Raw genomic sequence first — 15,760 nt, forward strand, 5'->3', positions numbered from 1 at the left:
TGGAATTGGGATCATCTGACAGGAATAGACTTTCATAAACTGTTCCCTAAGAAAAGAAGGGCAAAGAAAGCAGAAGTGTGGGTAGTGCTTTGCCCCTGCTTGATATTAGGGCACAGGCAACCAACCCTGTGAGTCCTGGCACTGTGAGAAATTCAAGTTCTTGTAAAACTAGAGGTGGAGATGTTGCAGGGCTGTCTGTGAACATGCATGCAAAAAACCAGGACAAGCTACTTCTTGAGGTCTTCCTGAAATATGTGAATAGGAAGACAACAAAATGTGATCAGGGAAAGAGTGTTCCCAGGGGTGGCTTGATGTTTGCTAGACATTCGCTGTCCCTGAGAGCAAGCTGCCTCACATTTTCCATGGGATAAGAACAGTTATTAATACAGAAGCTAACACCTGACCTTGTCCTATGATAACTCATTTATGTTCCCATGTCCGGTGTACAAGTATTCATGATAAAGTCTTTCTGTTAAGTGCTGGAAGTTGAAATTAGAAAACTCCAACCTTGGCATAAGGTGCAATTTTCTAGCTGTGAGTGCAATTTAAATACCAGAATGACTGACCTGGGAAAGTGTAATGTAATTTTTTTGTTTGTTTGTTTGTTGCACCCCAGCTTAGCTATCATTCAAAAAGCAAAGCTTTAGCTTCATTCTGTGTGTGTTGTTCATGAGCATGCATGCGTTGTTCAACAAGCTCAGATATTGCAGAAATTCTTCCTGAAAAGAAAGTCCCAAAAGATCTGGGACTTTCTGAATGGCACGTCTCCTTCTTTCTTCCTGGGTTCTGGGAGAGTAAAAAGGCCAGTTAGTGGTTGGTGTGTTCATAACACATAAAGACTGTAGCTATAGAATCACCCTACATTTCAAAACTGCAGATTTCCTACACAGGAAAGAGTCTCTTCATTCTTCCCATCACATATAACCAGGCTGTTGTGTTATTTTTGTTAACTTCTACTCTTTGTATTTTATGACTCTCTTGAAGCCCTCAAGAAGAGACAGGAAATCAACTGGAGGGAAAACTTGCCCCAGGATAGTTTTGTATGTCTAAAGTAATCTTGAATGACCTAGTCACAAGATCTGGGCTTGGGAAAGACTTTGCTTCCAGGTTAGATTGGTAGGGGCCTTGGGTATATTCATCTTTCCCTTTGCTAGATGAGATGCTCTCTGTAAATCTCACCCAAACAGTGTCCAGCCATGCAGCCAAGCTGAGTATGTATATTGGGTTTGTGTGGCAAGGGCTTGGTAGCTGGGGGGCTGCAGGGGTGACCTCTGTGAGAAGTGCCCCGTGTCAGATAAGGGCATGTTCCAGCACTGGCTCCAAAGGGACCCACCACTGGTCAGAGCTGAGCCTGTGAGCAATGCTGGTTGGGCCTCTGTGAGAGCAGATTCAAAAAAGGGAAAATCTCCTGTGCAACAGCAGCTGGGAGAGAGGAATGAGAAAATGCAGAGAGAACCAGCCCTGCAGCCCCCAAGGTCAGGGCAGGAGGTGCTCCAGGCAGGCAGCAGCAGTTCCCCTGAAGCCTGTGGAGAGGCCCCTGGTGGAGCAGGCTGTCCCCCTGCAGCCCATGGGTCCCACATGGAGCAGATCTCCATGCTGCAGCCTGTGGAGGAGCCCCCGGTGGAGCAGGCCCCGGGCCGGAGCTGCAGCCCATGGAGAGGAGCCCACGCAGGAGCAGGGGGTCTGGGGGGAGCTGCCGCCCAGCCGTGGGGGACTCGTGCTGGAGCAGTTTGCTCCTGGGGGATGGACGGATGGACCCCGTAGGACAGAGCTGTGTGGGAGCAGTGCTTGAAGAGCTGCTGCCTGTGGAAAGCCCACACAGGATGAGTTCAGGAAGGACGGCATCCCGTGGGAGGGTCCCCACATGGAGCAGGGGCAGAGGGGGACCATGAGGGAGCGGTGGAGATGAAGCGTCATGGACTGACTGCAGCCTCCATTCCCCGTTCCTCTGCACTGCTCAGGGTGAGGAGGTGGAAGAGGGTGGATGGGGAGAAGGTGGTTTTAGTCTGCTCTTAGTTTCTCATTGCCCAAATCTGTTAACAACAGGCAATGCATTACATTAATCTCCCTATACTGAGTCTGTTTTGCCCATGGTGGTAATTGGTGAATGATCTTCCTGTCCTTATCTCAACCCATGAGATTTTTTTTCGTAGTACTTTCCCCACTGTCCTGAGGAGAAGCTGTGTGGTGTTTAGCTACCTGTGTGAAACCCCATGGCATGGTAACTTGGTGGTTCCCATTCCTTGGAGGTGTTACACAGCTGAATTTGACTAAATCCCTTCAGCATTCAGGAGAGTAAAGTCAGACTGATCTGTGGAGCGTCTAGGGTAAATTTAGTGGCCTGTGACACACAGGTGATCTTGTGGCCTCTTCTGGTGTTACGTTGAGAGGGATAGCAGAAGAAACTATAAAAGGATGGACCAGCTTTCTGCCTGATATCCCTTAAACTGGAGAGAGCAGAAGCTCAACTCTCTTCAGCCAATTTAAATGCCATAAAATGAAAGACATTAAAATATTCACCACAGAGATTCTGTCCATGGAGATCTCTATCTGTTCTGTAAGCATATTACATATATAAGCATATAAATTAGACATTGCTCTTTATTTTTAATTGTCTATCTTCATTGTATCTTCTATTATGCAAATCGTATGGTTTTTGACTTACCCCAGTGAAGTGCACACATCCATAGCAGAATTTGCTACAGGGTTTTTTATTTGATCGTTATGAAGCATTTTATAGGTACATGTTATAATTTGTCACTACGCAAATGTTACTCCTCCAGTGGGACAATTACCTTCTATTAATTTCTGTGCTTTTATCAATCTATCTACTTTGGTTCAAATAAAAATAAGACACATAAGCAACTTCTAATTTGTAACAACAGATTCTGACTGGATAATACTAACAGAGATTGTTTGAATTCTACCTAAACAATAATAATTATGAGAGTCGAGCTGTAACTAAGTAAAGCCACTGTGATCAGTTGTTAGAGGGGTGCATAGAACAATACACTGCAATACAATGAAAATGATTTTTTAGGGAATTCTAACAAAAATTACCTGATTTAAAATTCTACCTTTTATATTTCCTTGATGTTATAGGCAAATGTCTTTGTGCTGCAATTGTCCGATTGTCTTTGCATGAGGACAACGTTCCAGCAACTGATGGGTAAGAATTGGTCTATTGTTCATTATATATATTCAGGCAAAATAACAGAGAAAAAAAAATACACTTTGCTGTACCACAGAGTATATTTCTCAGTGCTAGGTTCAATTCTACTGAGCTTCAAGTGTCAGTAAACTCTCAGAATTCAAATAGGTATTAGAGAACTGTGTAGATCAGCCTTTTTCTTCCTTTTTTCTATTTTTTTTTTTTTTTCCCCCTTCTATCTTTCTGTATCCTTTCAGCCTTGCAATCCAGCAAGCTTGGTCTCTCTGAGTACTCTTTAACTCTTTCTTTGTTTTGACCCCATTTGCTTCATCACTGTTAGGACATAATTTTGCCATACTCAGGTAACTGAACTCATTCTGACTGAAAGTAACTGAGTAATATATTATGCAGATGATTGTCTTCAGAGGAATCTGCAGCTCCTAGGGCAGTGTCTTGCCACATTATTGTCCACAACATGTTAGTATTACACAAAGATGGGGAAGGGAGCTGCCTGGAATGTGTCCTTTTAAAGCCTGTCTTCATTTCAAGCAGATGAAATTTGAATTCTGTGGTTTATTTAATTTTTGGTTCTTCAGAGCAGGAACTCAGGCTGTATCTTTAGGTAGCAGAAATTCTTTAATGTATGCATTCATAATTCCTTAACTTTAAAATTGGCTATGGGCTTCACTGGATTTCAGAAATAGAAGTTTCACTAAATTAAAACAAATCTATATCTTCACTTATTTGTGTATGTGCATATATAGAGACATACACATATTAAATATATTTAAACATACGTGCCTACATGCATATATATTTCTGGAGTATCCTAAAAATACAAATTAAGAATGGAATGAGACGAGTCTTTCTGTATTTGCAGGTCTGAAATAATGACTCTAAATATCAGAGACAGAATCTTAGACTTTAGTTTTCAGTATTATAGAATTTGGCATTTTCCCAAGTATGTTGAAGTCCTCCTGTTCCTGTTGAATGGACCATTTTGCTGCAGCTATATACCTATATATGTGTGTGTATACATATATTCACTCTTATTTTCCTCTCGAGCTGTTGCAACCCATATTTCTCTGAGTGTATTCCACAACAGAAGTTGTTAGTCTCACCCTGTTATCCTGGCTGGCAGAGGTAGAACCTACTCTGCAAGCAGGCAGCTGCAGGTATATCCTGGTGACTGGAAATCATCTTTTGAGTTGTCACGTTTCCCAGGCAAGTCCTCAAAACTCATACAGTATTTGAGACACTGCAAGAACTGTAGCCTGTAATAACAGCTGTGGTTTTGACAGCTGAAAGCTGCAGTTGGGCAGGTCTGAGGCATCTGAAGCATCTGATAAGAAAACTGAGTTTTCAGATAGGTGTAGCGCTCTGGTCTGATCTCTTCTGCCAGATTCTTTTCCGTGTATTTCCTTCTACCATATCATATCATTCGGAAGGTTGGAGTGGAATAGCAGCTTATGCTATGAAGGTGATTAACAGCAGATGTGTAACTGTAAAATTTATGTGTATTTGATAAGTTAAATCAAGATGTTTGGTTCATGAGATTTCTTGAGCTTTGCATTCAGAGAAGGCTGGGTGTCTCAAAATGTTTGTGGCAGTTTCTCCTTCCTTAATGTTGTTTCCTTAACCCCAAAAAAGTAAATCACTCTAATAACTGCAGTAGAGGAGTGCAAAATCTGAGAAGTGGCTCAATTTTACCTTCCTCGCATAAAATGCTATTAAAACAACTTTGTACCTCATTGACACAAGTACCACACTACTTACAAGACAGCAGCTTGATACAAGATCCAGCAGCTGCTGGACTGGGAAGGGACTAAGGAGTAAGAAAGACAGTAGGATTGTGAAGAGTTTACACTTGTGTTGGGAAATTACATTTGAGAAAAAGAAATAAGTAAGATTATTATGCTCTAGATAGCAAGGGAAAGCTTATATGCGATGCTTCAAGAAAAAACAAGGCAATAGAGTATCTAATGTTTTCAACACATGCAAGAGAAGGGATCTGTGGTCAGCAGCAGTGTTCTGACACGTAGCAAAAGCTGCCAAGCTAGAAGACCAGGGGGTGTGCAGGCTAAAGCCTGAGAAGATCAGATCAGAAAGCAGGAGAAGATGAGATCATATTCAAAGAATTGAAGACCAGACGCGATTAGGAATGCAGAAATATATTAATATCTCTGTATTTTCACTGTCTACTGGGCTAGTGACCAAAAGCACAAAGAAAATAAAACATGAATTAAAAAGAATGTAGCATGTCAGGCACTGTGACAAACTGCAAGACCTCGCTGGTATTTGTCATGCCTGAAAATCTTACCCATAGTGGTGCGAGTGGGGGTGGCAATCACGATGAACATAATTGCTGCATTTCTTGATCTTCAGGCAATGGAAGTTGCTCTTAGGAGTGATTTCCCCTGGGGGAGAGTCAGGAAGGCAGGACTCAGGGCCTGCAGTGCTGACTGAGTGCAATCTGAATGTTTTTGGCGTGGCGAGGAGGGCTGCCACAGCATTAGGACTTGCAGCCTGCAAGAGGAAATCCAGCCCATTGACACGGGGCGCAAAAACTGAAGCTGGGAGAGAGAGCTCATATAAAGGAGTTTTAAAATGGAAGTTTTCTAAGAGGTACATTTTCTGTAGCCTTAAAGACATTTCTGATTTCAATGGCAGTATTCCAGAGCAGCGTACTGCACCTTTCCTGGCTCTGACACGGCCCTGACACCTGCCTTCCACCCACTGATACCATGGCTTGCCCATTGATGCTTTTTGCATTAAAAAAACCCCTCTCATTTAATGTTAGTCTGCATTCAGAGACACCCTGTAGGTATGCATATCTTCGTATTTTTAGTTATAAGGAATTGAAACAGAAACACTGCTGTCTTCTGCAGGGCTGCAAGGAACTGAGAGGCCTTTGAAAAGCTTGGCTTTGAAGTCCTGACCTCCTCACTGCAGGGCCTACCACAGCTGCGCTTCTTGCACGTGCTGATGGCATGGACTGCAGGGGTATTTAAGAACAGGTTTCAAGGAGCCTCATTATTGCTTTGTATTGCTGATTATTTTTAATTTTTATTTTTCTGAGGTCAGGCACAACATAGTACTTTTCTTTTTGTCCATGAAATTACTAACTACCCAAGCTTTAAATTTACAAACATAATTTGAAACTTGTTAAAAAAAATCTCTGATATTCTCAACTAATAGTTCCCCAAAAGGTTTTATTTTCACAAACCAAATTAATAAATAAATGAACAGACCCCAAGGGGAAATAAGCAGGAGAAAACAATATAGAAAAAGTCATGATCCAGGATGGTTTAAAATGGCTGTTTGCTTCCCCACGTGCTTTGTACTGCAAGAATCTTTACTGCTTGTTTTTTATTATAGAAAGTTTTATAAGCTCCTATGGATGTTATTCTGAACAGATGCCCCCGTGAGAGTGCCGCTTAGCAAATGCACATTTCCCTCCTTTATTGGGTTTGCATTAGTGATAATGAGTTTCTTGTGGAGTTTTCAGAGCTCTTGCCAGAAAGATAAGGCTATCTTTGCTTTGCTGTTGCCATTCATTATAGCTGCTGCTGCTTGGTGATGTGCCAAGAATAGTTTGGGGATTAGCTAGAGCTGGGCCTATGGGTACACCTGTGTATTCATGCTAATTTTATGAAAACATCGGACTTGGAAGTTTAACTCACATGCATTATGAAGTGTGTGTGAATCTATATGTGGAATATCTGCAAATGTCACAGAGATGTAGGTCTGAAATTTGGTAACTCCTCTCATGCAAAGGGCTTGCTTAAAGTTGATGTCTAATCAAAGATCTATACCTGCATCATTACACACAGAGACAAATTCATCTTTTTTTTCTGTACGTGTTGTGTTTTCCCTGTCTCATCATCTTCAGAGAGATTCTGTAGGGCTTTGTATTTTGCAGGGAAGCCTCTTCCTTTTCTTTTTGTGCTTATCTAACTGCAGGCAAACCTCTGTGTCTCCCACCGGACTACATGCACAACAGAGAGAAGTGCCTTAATCGGAGCAGCTGCACGTTCTGACAGCATCAATGCACAGCAAAGTCTAAGCTGAGCCTCTCAGACCCCATATGGGCTCATGCACAGATGCCTGTGGGATCTGATGCTATCGAAATGCAGCATTACAAATGGCTTATCTACATAAAATATCTGGAAGTAAGAGCAAACGCTGGCTAGTGAATGGGCTGTTCAGAAGGGAAAAGTTAATGATCAGTGCTTGACAGCGTATTACCCTGATAGATTGTAAACCTTGAAAATAAAAAGTTTGTGGGTAATTTTACAAGAGGGAAAAACCAGAAGTAACTGGAGTCTTCAGCAACTGTAATTTCTGCCTCAGAGTTTCACTGCAATATTTGGTCCACTTTCCCATGATATCTTCCTCTACCAAATTAGAAGCATTATTAAGACAGATGATACTTGTCAGAGGGTCTAAAGTAAAGGGATTCTGCACTTGTAGGCTTTTGGGTTCGGTTCTTTATTCTCAGACTGAAAAATTCTCCCGTTCCCGAAGCTTCCTATTTTAATGGGAAGTTTGCACGGTAGATAGGATATAATCACTTCAAAATGAACAAAAAAAAATTCAATACAACATTTAACAGAAGTAAAATATTTCTGAAGTGTCAAACTTTGGGGAGCTGAGACTGCCTTTCCAATAGCACAGATCTCTTTCTAAGGGTCATGCTTCTGTATCGAAAAGATGATGAGTCAAGCCCTGCTAACTGGGTTTATAAAACGCAGAGCTCTAGGAATTCTGCTGTTGTGGACATTTTTTCAGAGCTTTTTATTTTCCAGGCAAAACCTCATTTGCATTGCAGTATTGTTGTGTGTTTTCCTTTGATCTCTTACTTTGGATTTCTAAGACTGAGTGCTATTTTTTTATTCCTTGTGAATTTGCATTGCCCCAGGATATAAGAGGTTTGCTTGAACTCATTTAATTGGCTAGTGATGTGAAAAATGATCCTTTTCTATATTGGAAATGAGCTCAAGTAACCCCTTTGTGGAGTCCTTGTAACCTATTGTAACTTTCCATGTATTTCTGTTGACTCGGGAAGGCACACACTGACTCATTTCTACTTTGTCTAGACGGAGAATGAACAAATCTAATCTCTTGCAGGTTTGTGGTTACTGATTCTTGATTTTACAGTATTTTTATGGTGATGTCCTGAAAACCCAGAAGATAATTAGCCATGCTCTTCACCATTATGTCAGTACAAAAGGATACAATTCCAATTAAACCAAAGGAGATAATCCAAGCAGATAGGCTGTGACAAGAACAGAGTTGAGTTTGCTTCTTTGTTTGCTTTCATCGTGTTTTATATTATAAACTTGGTGAGATTACCTTTTAGTTAAACAGAAGCTACATCTTTTTGTTTTGGTGGTGGAGGGGAACTTGGGTAAGAGGAAAATGAAATTATAAATCCCTTAGGAAGCCTGGATGTGAAAATACAGCCTGAAGTGTACAACAGTTGTGTGACTGATCTTCAAAACAGTAATATGTTACTAAAACACATTTATTAGTATTTATGATGCTTTACAATAGTGTCTTGATCTTTTTTTGAATGTTAGAAGAGGAAACTTAAAGTGTATGCTTTAAGGTCAATATAAGTGGCCAAATACAATTAAATACAATTCAAAATTAAATTTCTCCCATCAACCTTGTCAACACCTCCATGTCTCCAGCCATCTTTTTCTTGTCCTGCTCCACCGCAGTCTCCCCTGTAACATTTTACTCTACTCACAGTTGCGAAGCCCTCAAACTCGGTAATGAGTAGTGCTTTAAACTGAGATTTGTAGTTCCTAAATGACAGGGCCCTTGTAATGAGGTATGTGGGTATGTGCATTATGGGACAACTGCTCTCTTGTTATATGATTGCTATGCCTTTGAACTTCTGTGTTTTTATTGAAAAGCATAATTAATTTTACTTCCTAGTCTTTGGCACAGTCGTTGAGTTATGGTAGTTTCATTTTTGTAAACTGCTCGGTAAGAAGTGTGATCATTTTTCATCATAAAAATTTAAATTTCTCTTAAGTTTGTTGGCTGTACGAGAAAATATTGCCATGGGCAAGTTGGAGGAAAAGAAATTACTCTTAACCACTGCAATCTTTAGAGAAGTTATGCTATTTGACTGCATCGTGTAGAGTTAAACTATTAAGATGTCAAGGGTGATCTGTATTAATCGTTCTCAATTTCGCCTTCTATAACTCAAAGTGGTTTCTATTGTATGTATTTGGTCAGTCTTACTGCTGTTGGTGGTCTTGGGAATGCAATTCCCTTGCAAAGGGTGTCTGTTGCTATTTGCCATGCTAAGGCACACATCAGAGATGTTATTCTAGAGCGGTCAGCGTAGTTCTGCAAACTGTAGAGCAGACGTTCTGTATAATAGAATTAACTTGACATGCTTGGGCTTTCCACAGTGAAATTCCAGATTGAAACTGAGACTGTCATTTACATCACGTCACAGACAGTGCAAGAAAATAATCACAAAGAAAAAAGACCAGGCAGACTGCATTCCGGGCATTTTATGCTGTCTGCTTCTATTTTAGAGTAACTGTGCACCACAGGTAGAAGTATCCAGATCAGGAGGGATATACACAATACACTATTTCTATTTAATTTCCTTCTGAGGAGGAAAGTCCAGATCTTCAGGTTCTGGTTATCAAATTATTATTTTTCGCGTTCTATATCTCAGAACTTAGTGAAAACAAAATAGTTCCAGAAATACATACATTGCAAAAGCAAAATCTTGTGTTTATTTCCCAGAATATTGAAAATAAATGATTGCAGAAGCTGCCTAGGAGGCTAGTCTGCAAGCAGTCTGAAGGATGACCTCCTTTCAAATACTCACAGCTTGTGATTCTCTTAGATCTTCAGCAAAGTTTTTGCCTGTGATCCCTACTAGAACTCCACAGTCTTTGATTTCAACAACTGATTTGCTGATTTCCATACTTCTGCAAGTGCCTTTTTAAGATAATACCACAGGTAAGCACGTGTTTTTCTTTTTAAAGCAATTTAACATATCTGTTTAAGAGTTCTTACTTCTTCTGTTTAGTGTTTTAAATCTATCAAGTGCTTAGTTAATCAGAGTAATTTTGTCTTTGCTGTTATGTAAGTGCTGTATTCCTTCCTGATGTACCCTGTAAAGTATCGTCTTAAAATTGAGAGTTGGGCATTAACGAGACATGTAATTAATGAGACTGCAAGTTCACAAAAGCCAGCAAAATAGTGATTATTTTCTTTTTTCATCCTTGACTAAAGGGGAATCAGGATAAAACAGCTACACAGTACCAGTTCTGTGCAACTCCCTGTGTGGACAGGTTACATTCACGCCCTGGCGTGTTCCAGAATAGATTCCCTCTGCGGATGAGCCCCCAGATCACTTGACAGGAGCAATGTTTCATAAATGTATGTATGCATATCTAAATTAAGAGTACACATTGTTGGAGCTGACAGGAATGTCAGGCTCTTTAGGTTCCCAGAAATACTCTAAGCCTGACAGATATAAAGCGCTAGCATTGGCTAAGTGCATTCAGATAACTTTTCATAAAAGATGAGTCATTTCTCTTCCTATACGAATTGGTAGCATTCCCATAATCCGCATCCACACTTTCCCTTCCTCTGTCAGATTTTTTTTATGCTTTACCATTCAGAGACAGAGCTGTATGTATTATACCTCCTAACGAATGCTTTTAAAATGCAAGGTATGTCATGCTTTTGAGATGTACATAGAATTTTATCCTGTTCAGGAAAACTCATGAAGGTCTTAAGTGTTATCAAGGGCATATAGTGAGATGCAAATATATCTCTCAGAAGAAATACTATCTTTTTTGGAGCACAGACACAATAACTATAACAGCATGATCGACTCTTGGAGGAAAAAAAAACCAAAAAACTCAGTTGATGAGGGAAAGAGGGTCAGGGGCTTCATTTAAGTAATATCTTACCCATACCTTAGGGTTAGGGTTAGGGTTAGGTTTAGGGTTAGGGTTAGGGTTAGCAGATCCTAATGTTGTGCAGTGCTATGAATAATTACTCTGTTTTAATAGATAAAGATATCATTTTTAAAATATAAAATTGGCACAATGACAAAAACTCTAGTGTGGAAGCAGTTTTATGGGAAAGATACACTTTAAGCATGCATACCTGCCATTAGGATCTACCTTTTTGCAGATATCAGTGTGTCAGTAAAATGCATATTGTTTAACCATATCATTAGCATCTTGTTATGTAAACCCACTTTTCTTTCTGGACTTTTGGTTCAAGTGGTCATTCAAGTCAGATCTACACTGCAAGGTTTTGTTGGCAAAGATGTTGTTACTCTTATTTAAAAGTTGATACCCACTGATTTCCTTTAATCTTCTCTTCATAACAATTCTTTTCTCTGTATACAGTTGCCATTAAAATAGGCTTTCAAGTAAAAGACCTTTGAAGTCTGAGATCTACCTGCTGGAGTGGGAGTAGATACTAATGAGCTTGGTGAGGGAAATAGACTTATGCCTCATGGGAGATTGTCAGAGAAACTAAATGGACTGGGTATGAGGTTTAAGGCACAGGCAGAATATAATTGCAGCCCTCAGTACCGAGGAAATGCTTTTAATAGTACAACTAGAAATGAGAAGGAAAATGATCTAAAAGCTACCAAGCACTCTGGTGCTAATGATAATGAAGCCTGTTTCCAGAATACTTGGAAGATAATTGCTGAAATCAAGTATTTCTCTTGGTATGAACATCGGTTGCAAGATGAGGATCTGTTAACAGTTCAGTTGTGTCAATGTTAAGTACAGTTTATTGTTTACTAGTTTAATATAAATTTTATGCTAATACTAATTTTCATTAAGAACATTTGAACTGGATATTGGCCTGGCATAATATAACATAACATAACACATACACAAGAGGATTCTACCTGCATTTTTGCCACAGTTGGTCCTTGGTGCAAATGGCACAATCTCTGTGAACAACCCAGAAATCAAAAAACAACTTCAAATAAAAGCACAAAAAAGGAAAAATGATTTTGATTTCAAAATGCATCATGAAATTCTGTCTTAGTTGACTTGCATTAACCTGATCCGTTAGCTTCAAAGGGCTAAACAAGGCAGAAAGTAGCAAAGAATAATTCTTCTAGTCTTTTTAGTCTTGCTGTGTTAGTAAGAGAACAAAGTACATATGGTCAGGCTGTTGTGCTTCTTGCAACCTAGCCTGTAATCAGTATTTTATTTTATTTTATTTTATTTTATTTTATTTTATTTTATTTTATTTTATTTTATTTTATGTTATGTTATGTTATGTTATGTTATGTTATGTTATGTTATGTTATGTTATGTTATTTATTTTTTTCTTTTGCAGTAATTTAATGTGGGGTTTAAGAGATTTCAACTAAGAAGGGCGTGTGCATTAATCCATAGCCTCATATCCTCGTAAGTGGTCAACATTCTCATCCCTAATACTGCACCCTCATTAGCATCTCACAGCTCTCCTGATCTGTTCCCAACATAACATTTCAAGTTGTAAGGCATCTTACATCTTGCTGGTTAGATCTTACTTGTAATCTATACATAAGTATGATTATCCTTGTTCAAGAATAACTCATAGAAATTTGCTGTACAGGAAGATGGAGAGCATAATTTAAAAGGCTACTGTGGCCTGTTGTGGAGCCTGGAAATGCAGGCTGAAAGACCACATTTGTTCTCTATAAGTATACTGAATTGAGGTAAAAAATCAAGGAGGAAGAGAAACAGAATTAAAACAGGGATTGCACATGGACATAGATTTTTCATTAATTTAGCTTCTTCTGTCCTTCCCATTTAATTAAAAGAAAAACAGGCTTCTGGAACAGCCTTCTGAAGAGTTGAGGTACGTTACTGTTTTAAGATGGAGATGGACGTGCTTGTACGCAGCACTAACTACCTTACAAAGGTGAAAGTTCATTGCTTTCTTCAGTTTCTAATATGTCTGTAAACTTTAAGCAAGTTTAAAGCTTCATTTGCTGGTTTGGTAATGTCTAAATAGTCCTTGATCTGCTTTGTTGGGTATAGATGCCTGTTAACAAACACGTTGATTTGGAACTGTGGTCCATGCCAATTCTAGAAGCAACTCATTATTACTGGTGAGGTGAGGTCCTCTGTTTTTGAATGGTGTAGAAATTGTACAAAATACAGAAAATGTAGTATTGTAAGACTCAAGAGCAGCTAGAATTCAATGGGACTCTTCCAGTGTAATATTTTGTGGGACTGATCCAGACTGATCTGAACAAGAACTAGCCCTTGGACTAGTGCAATCTGCATTCCTATCTCAGGCATGCTGTCAGGTTAGGGTTTATTTTATTTATTTTTCTTTCAAGCTTTATTTGACACAAAAATGCTGCTCTGCAATTGAGCAATAACTGCTTTGGGGCAGACCAGAGGTACAAAACAGCCCTAGAGCTGCCTTAATAGTAACAGCAGCATCACAGTGCAGGCACAATGCAGAGCTCACGAAATGGCTCCTACACTTCTCTTCTTCCAGAAGAGAGGCGATTGGCAGGTAAAGAAGGTGTGGATGTAATTTTGAGCTACCATCTTGGCCTGCTAAGGGCCTTCACAGTTAGCCTGCAGCTTTGGTGCTATGTTAATGTCTGACAGAAGACAGGCATTAAAAAGTTAAATGATAGTGGACCTTGCTAAACATGTTCTGCTTTGAGGGCTATACATATCTCAGAAGGGATCGGGAGATGACTTGTCAAAGGAGATAAAACCTCTGTTAGCCATGCAGTTAAAAGTGTCTGAGCAAATGTAGAAGCCAAAGTGCAGAGCTTTTGGTCTGTAAGAGCAAGACAGATTGATGAGGTGCTCAGTGACCTGACTATCACGACCCAGAAAGTTTTCCAGGAAATAAAGGAGACATGAAAACTACTGGCCAACAAGGAAAATGCTGAGATAAGATGCTGTAGGTAGTGAAAGAGCTAAGTAAGTAGCTCACAAAGAAAGAAAAAGATTTCAGAAAGGAGCCAGCTTTCTGGGTGCATTTTTGGAACATCCAAAGGACTTAGGTAAGAGAAGATATTCTTCCATCCTACTCCTATTTTACCCTCTATTCATAATCTGCAGAAGGCAGAGAGAAGAAATTGGATTGTCTCAGTTTAAATGATATTATCTTTGAGGAAAAAGCTCTTTGTGATGATTATTTGACTGTAATGGACAAAAAGAGGGATTTCAGTCAGCAGTTTAAGTGACCCACCTCTGAGGGTGCTGCAGAATTTATCCATAAGAAAAGAAATCTCATCATCCAAACCTTAAACGAATCTGTAATATGCACCTTAGAACTAGCCATCCATCTCAGCTGGCCAGGAGACACTTGAACACGAGAAAGAGAGAGAAAAAGTAAATCTAATCTGAACTGTTAAAGGTGTGAGATGATATTTGTTCCTTACATAGGCAAAAGCCCTTGAGGCATTCTAGAGTAGATTGGTAGCATGCCAATTCCTTGTTCATTGGAATTTAAGGCTAAAGATGAAAAGCCCCAGCAGAAGACAAACTGACTGCAAAGGAGGAATACTAAAGGAAACTGCTTTGCCTGTGTGAATACTGATGTGAGAGCTTTGCTTGGGAGAGTCTGGCAGTTTGTATTCTTTAATACATGGACTGGTAGAGGAACCTACAAAATAGTTGGAAATTTAGCTGGCAGGAATCCAAAATGTTGTAACAGCATCTAAGGTTCTGTTGGCTAAATTCTCCATTGTTCCTGGGGTTCTGAATTGCAAATATTTAATTCCAAGCAGTCAAAAAGTCGCCGTTCTAGCACTTTCCTCCAGCCAGCAGAGGAAATAAAAGGATGATAGTCAGCTAACCACTGTTTGTTTTGATGGTATGCTCTACAGCCGATGGCATGCCAGAATGTAATCTTTATGCAGTCTGCAGTCCATTTCTGAGAGCAGTGGAGAAAACACTAATAAAAACACTTGGTTAATTCAGGTATGGAAGGTAGGAACATTGAGACAGACCTAAGAGTGCTGCAGAGTTGGCAAAGTTTGGCAAAGAGCTGCAGCTTAAAGCCTTGCCAGGTCTCCTGTTGTCTCTTTCTGGGCAAATCAGGTGTGTGACTATCAGACTGTGCTATTAATCCGAGTTTAAAAAGAGCTTATTAGCTTGGTTGCAGTGCTGGGTCTATGCTCAGTGCACACACATCTGATTTGAGATTTCGTATGTGAGGGCACTGGAAGGTGCTGCAAGTTTTGAGGGCTCTCTGATTCACTGTGTACGAGGCTGAAGCTGAAATGGCCTTTGGGCACTTGAGATCACGCAACAGAACTGTCTGTGCAAGTTCTGTATAAAACCATTAACATGAATATTTTACACAGCCCAAAGGATACCTGTCAGGTGGCTTTTACAGTTTTAAAGCAAGCAGTAACATTTAATGAATTGTGTTACGATATGCATAGTTTACACACTAGCTTTTCCCTTTCCAGAGGATTTGAAAAAGGTCAAATGAAGCAGAGCGTTAATTACTTGACCGATTCAGTAGTTATGGGCTAGAATTGCTAGGCGGGGGAGGAAACTACATTATGCAGGAGCAAGCGTGAGGTAGCAACAGCAGACTTTGTTCAAGATAATGCATGTA

The sequence above is a fragment of the Aythya marila genome (assembly GCF_965140915.1).
Source record: "Aythya marila genome assembly, chromosome: 4".
Classification (NCBI taxonomy): Eukaryota; Metazoa; Chordata; class Aves; order Anseriformes; family Anatidae; genus Aythya; species Aythya marila.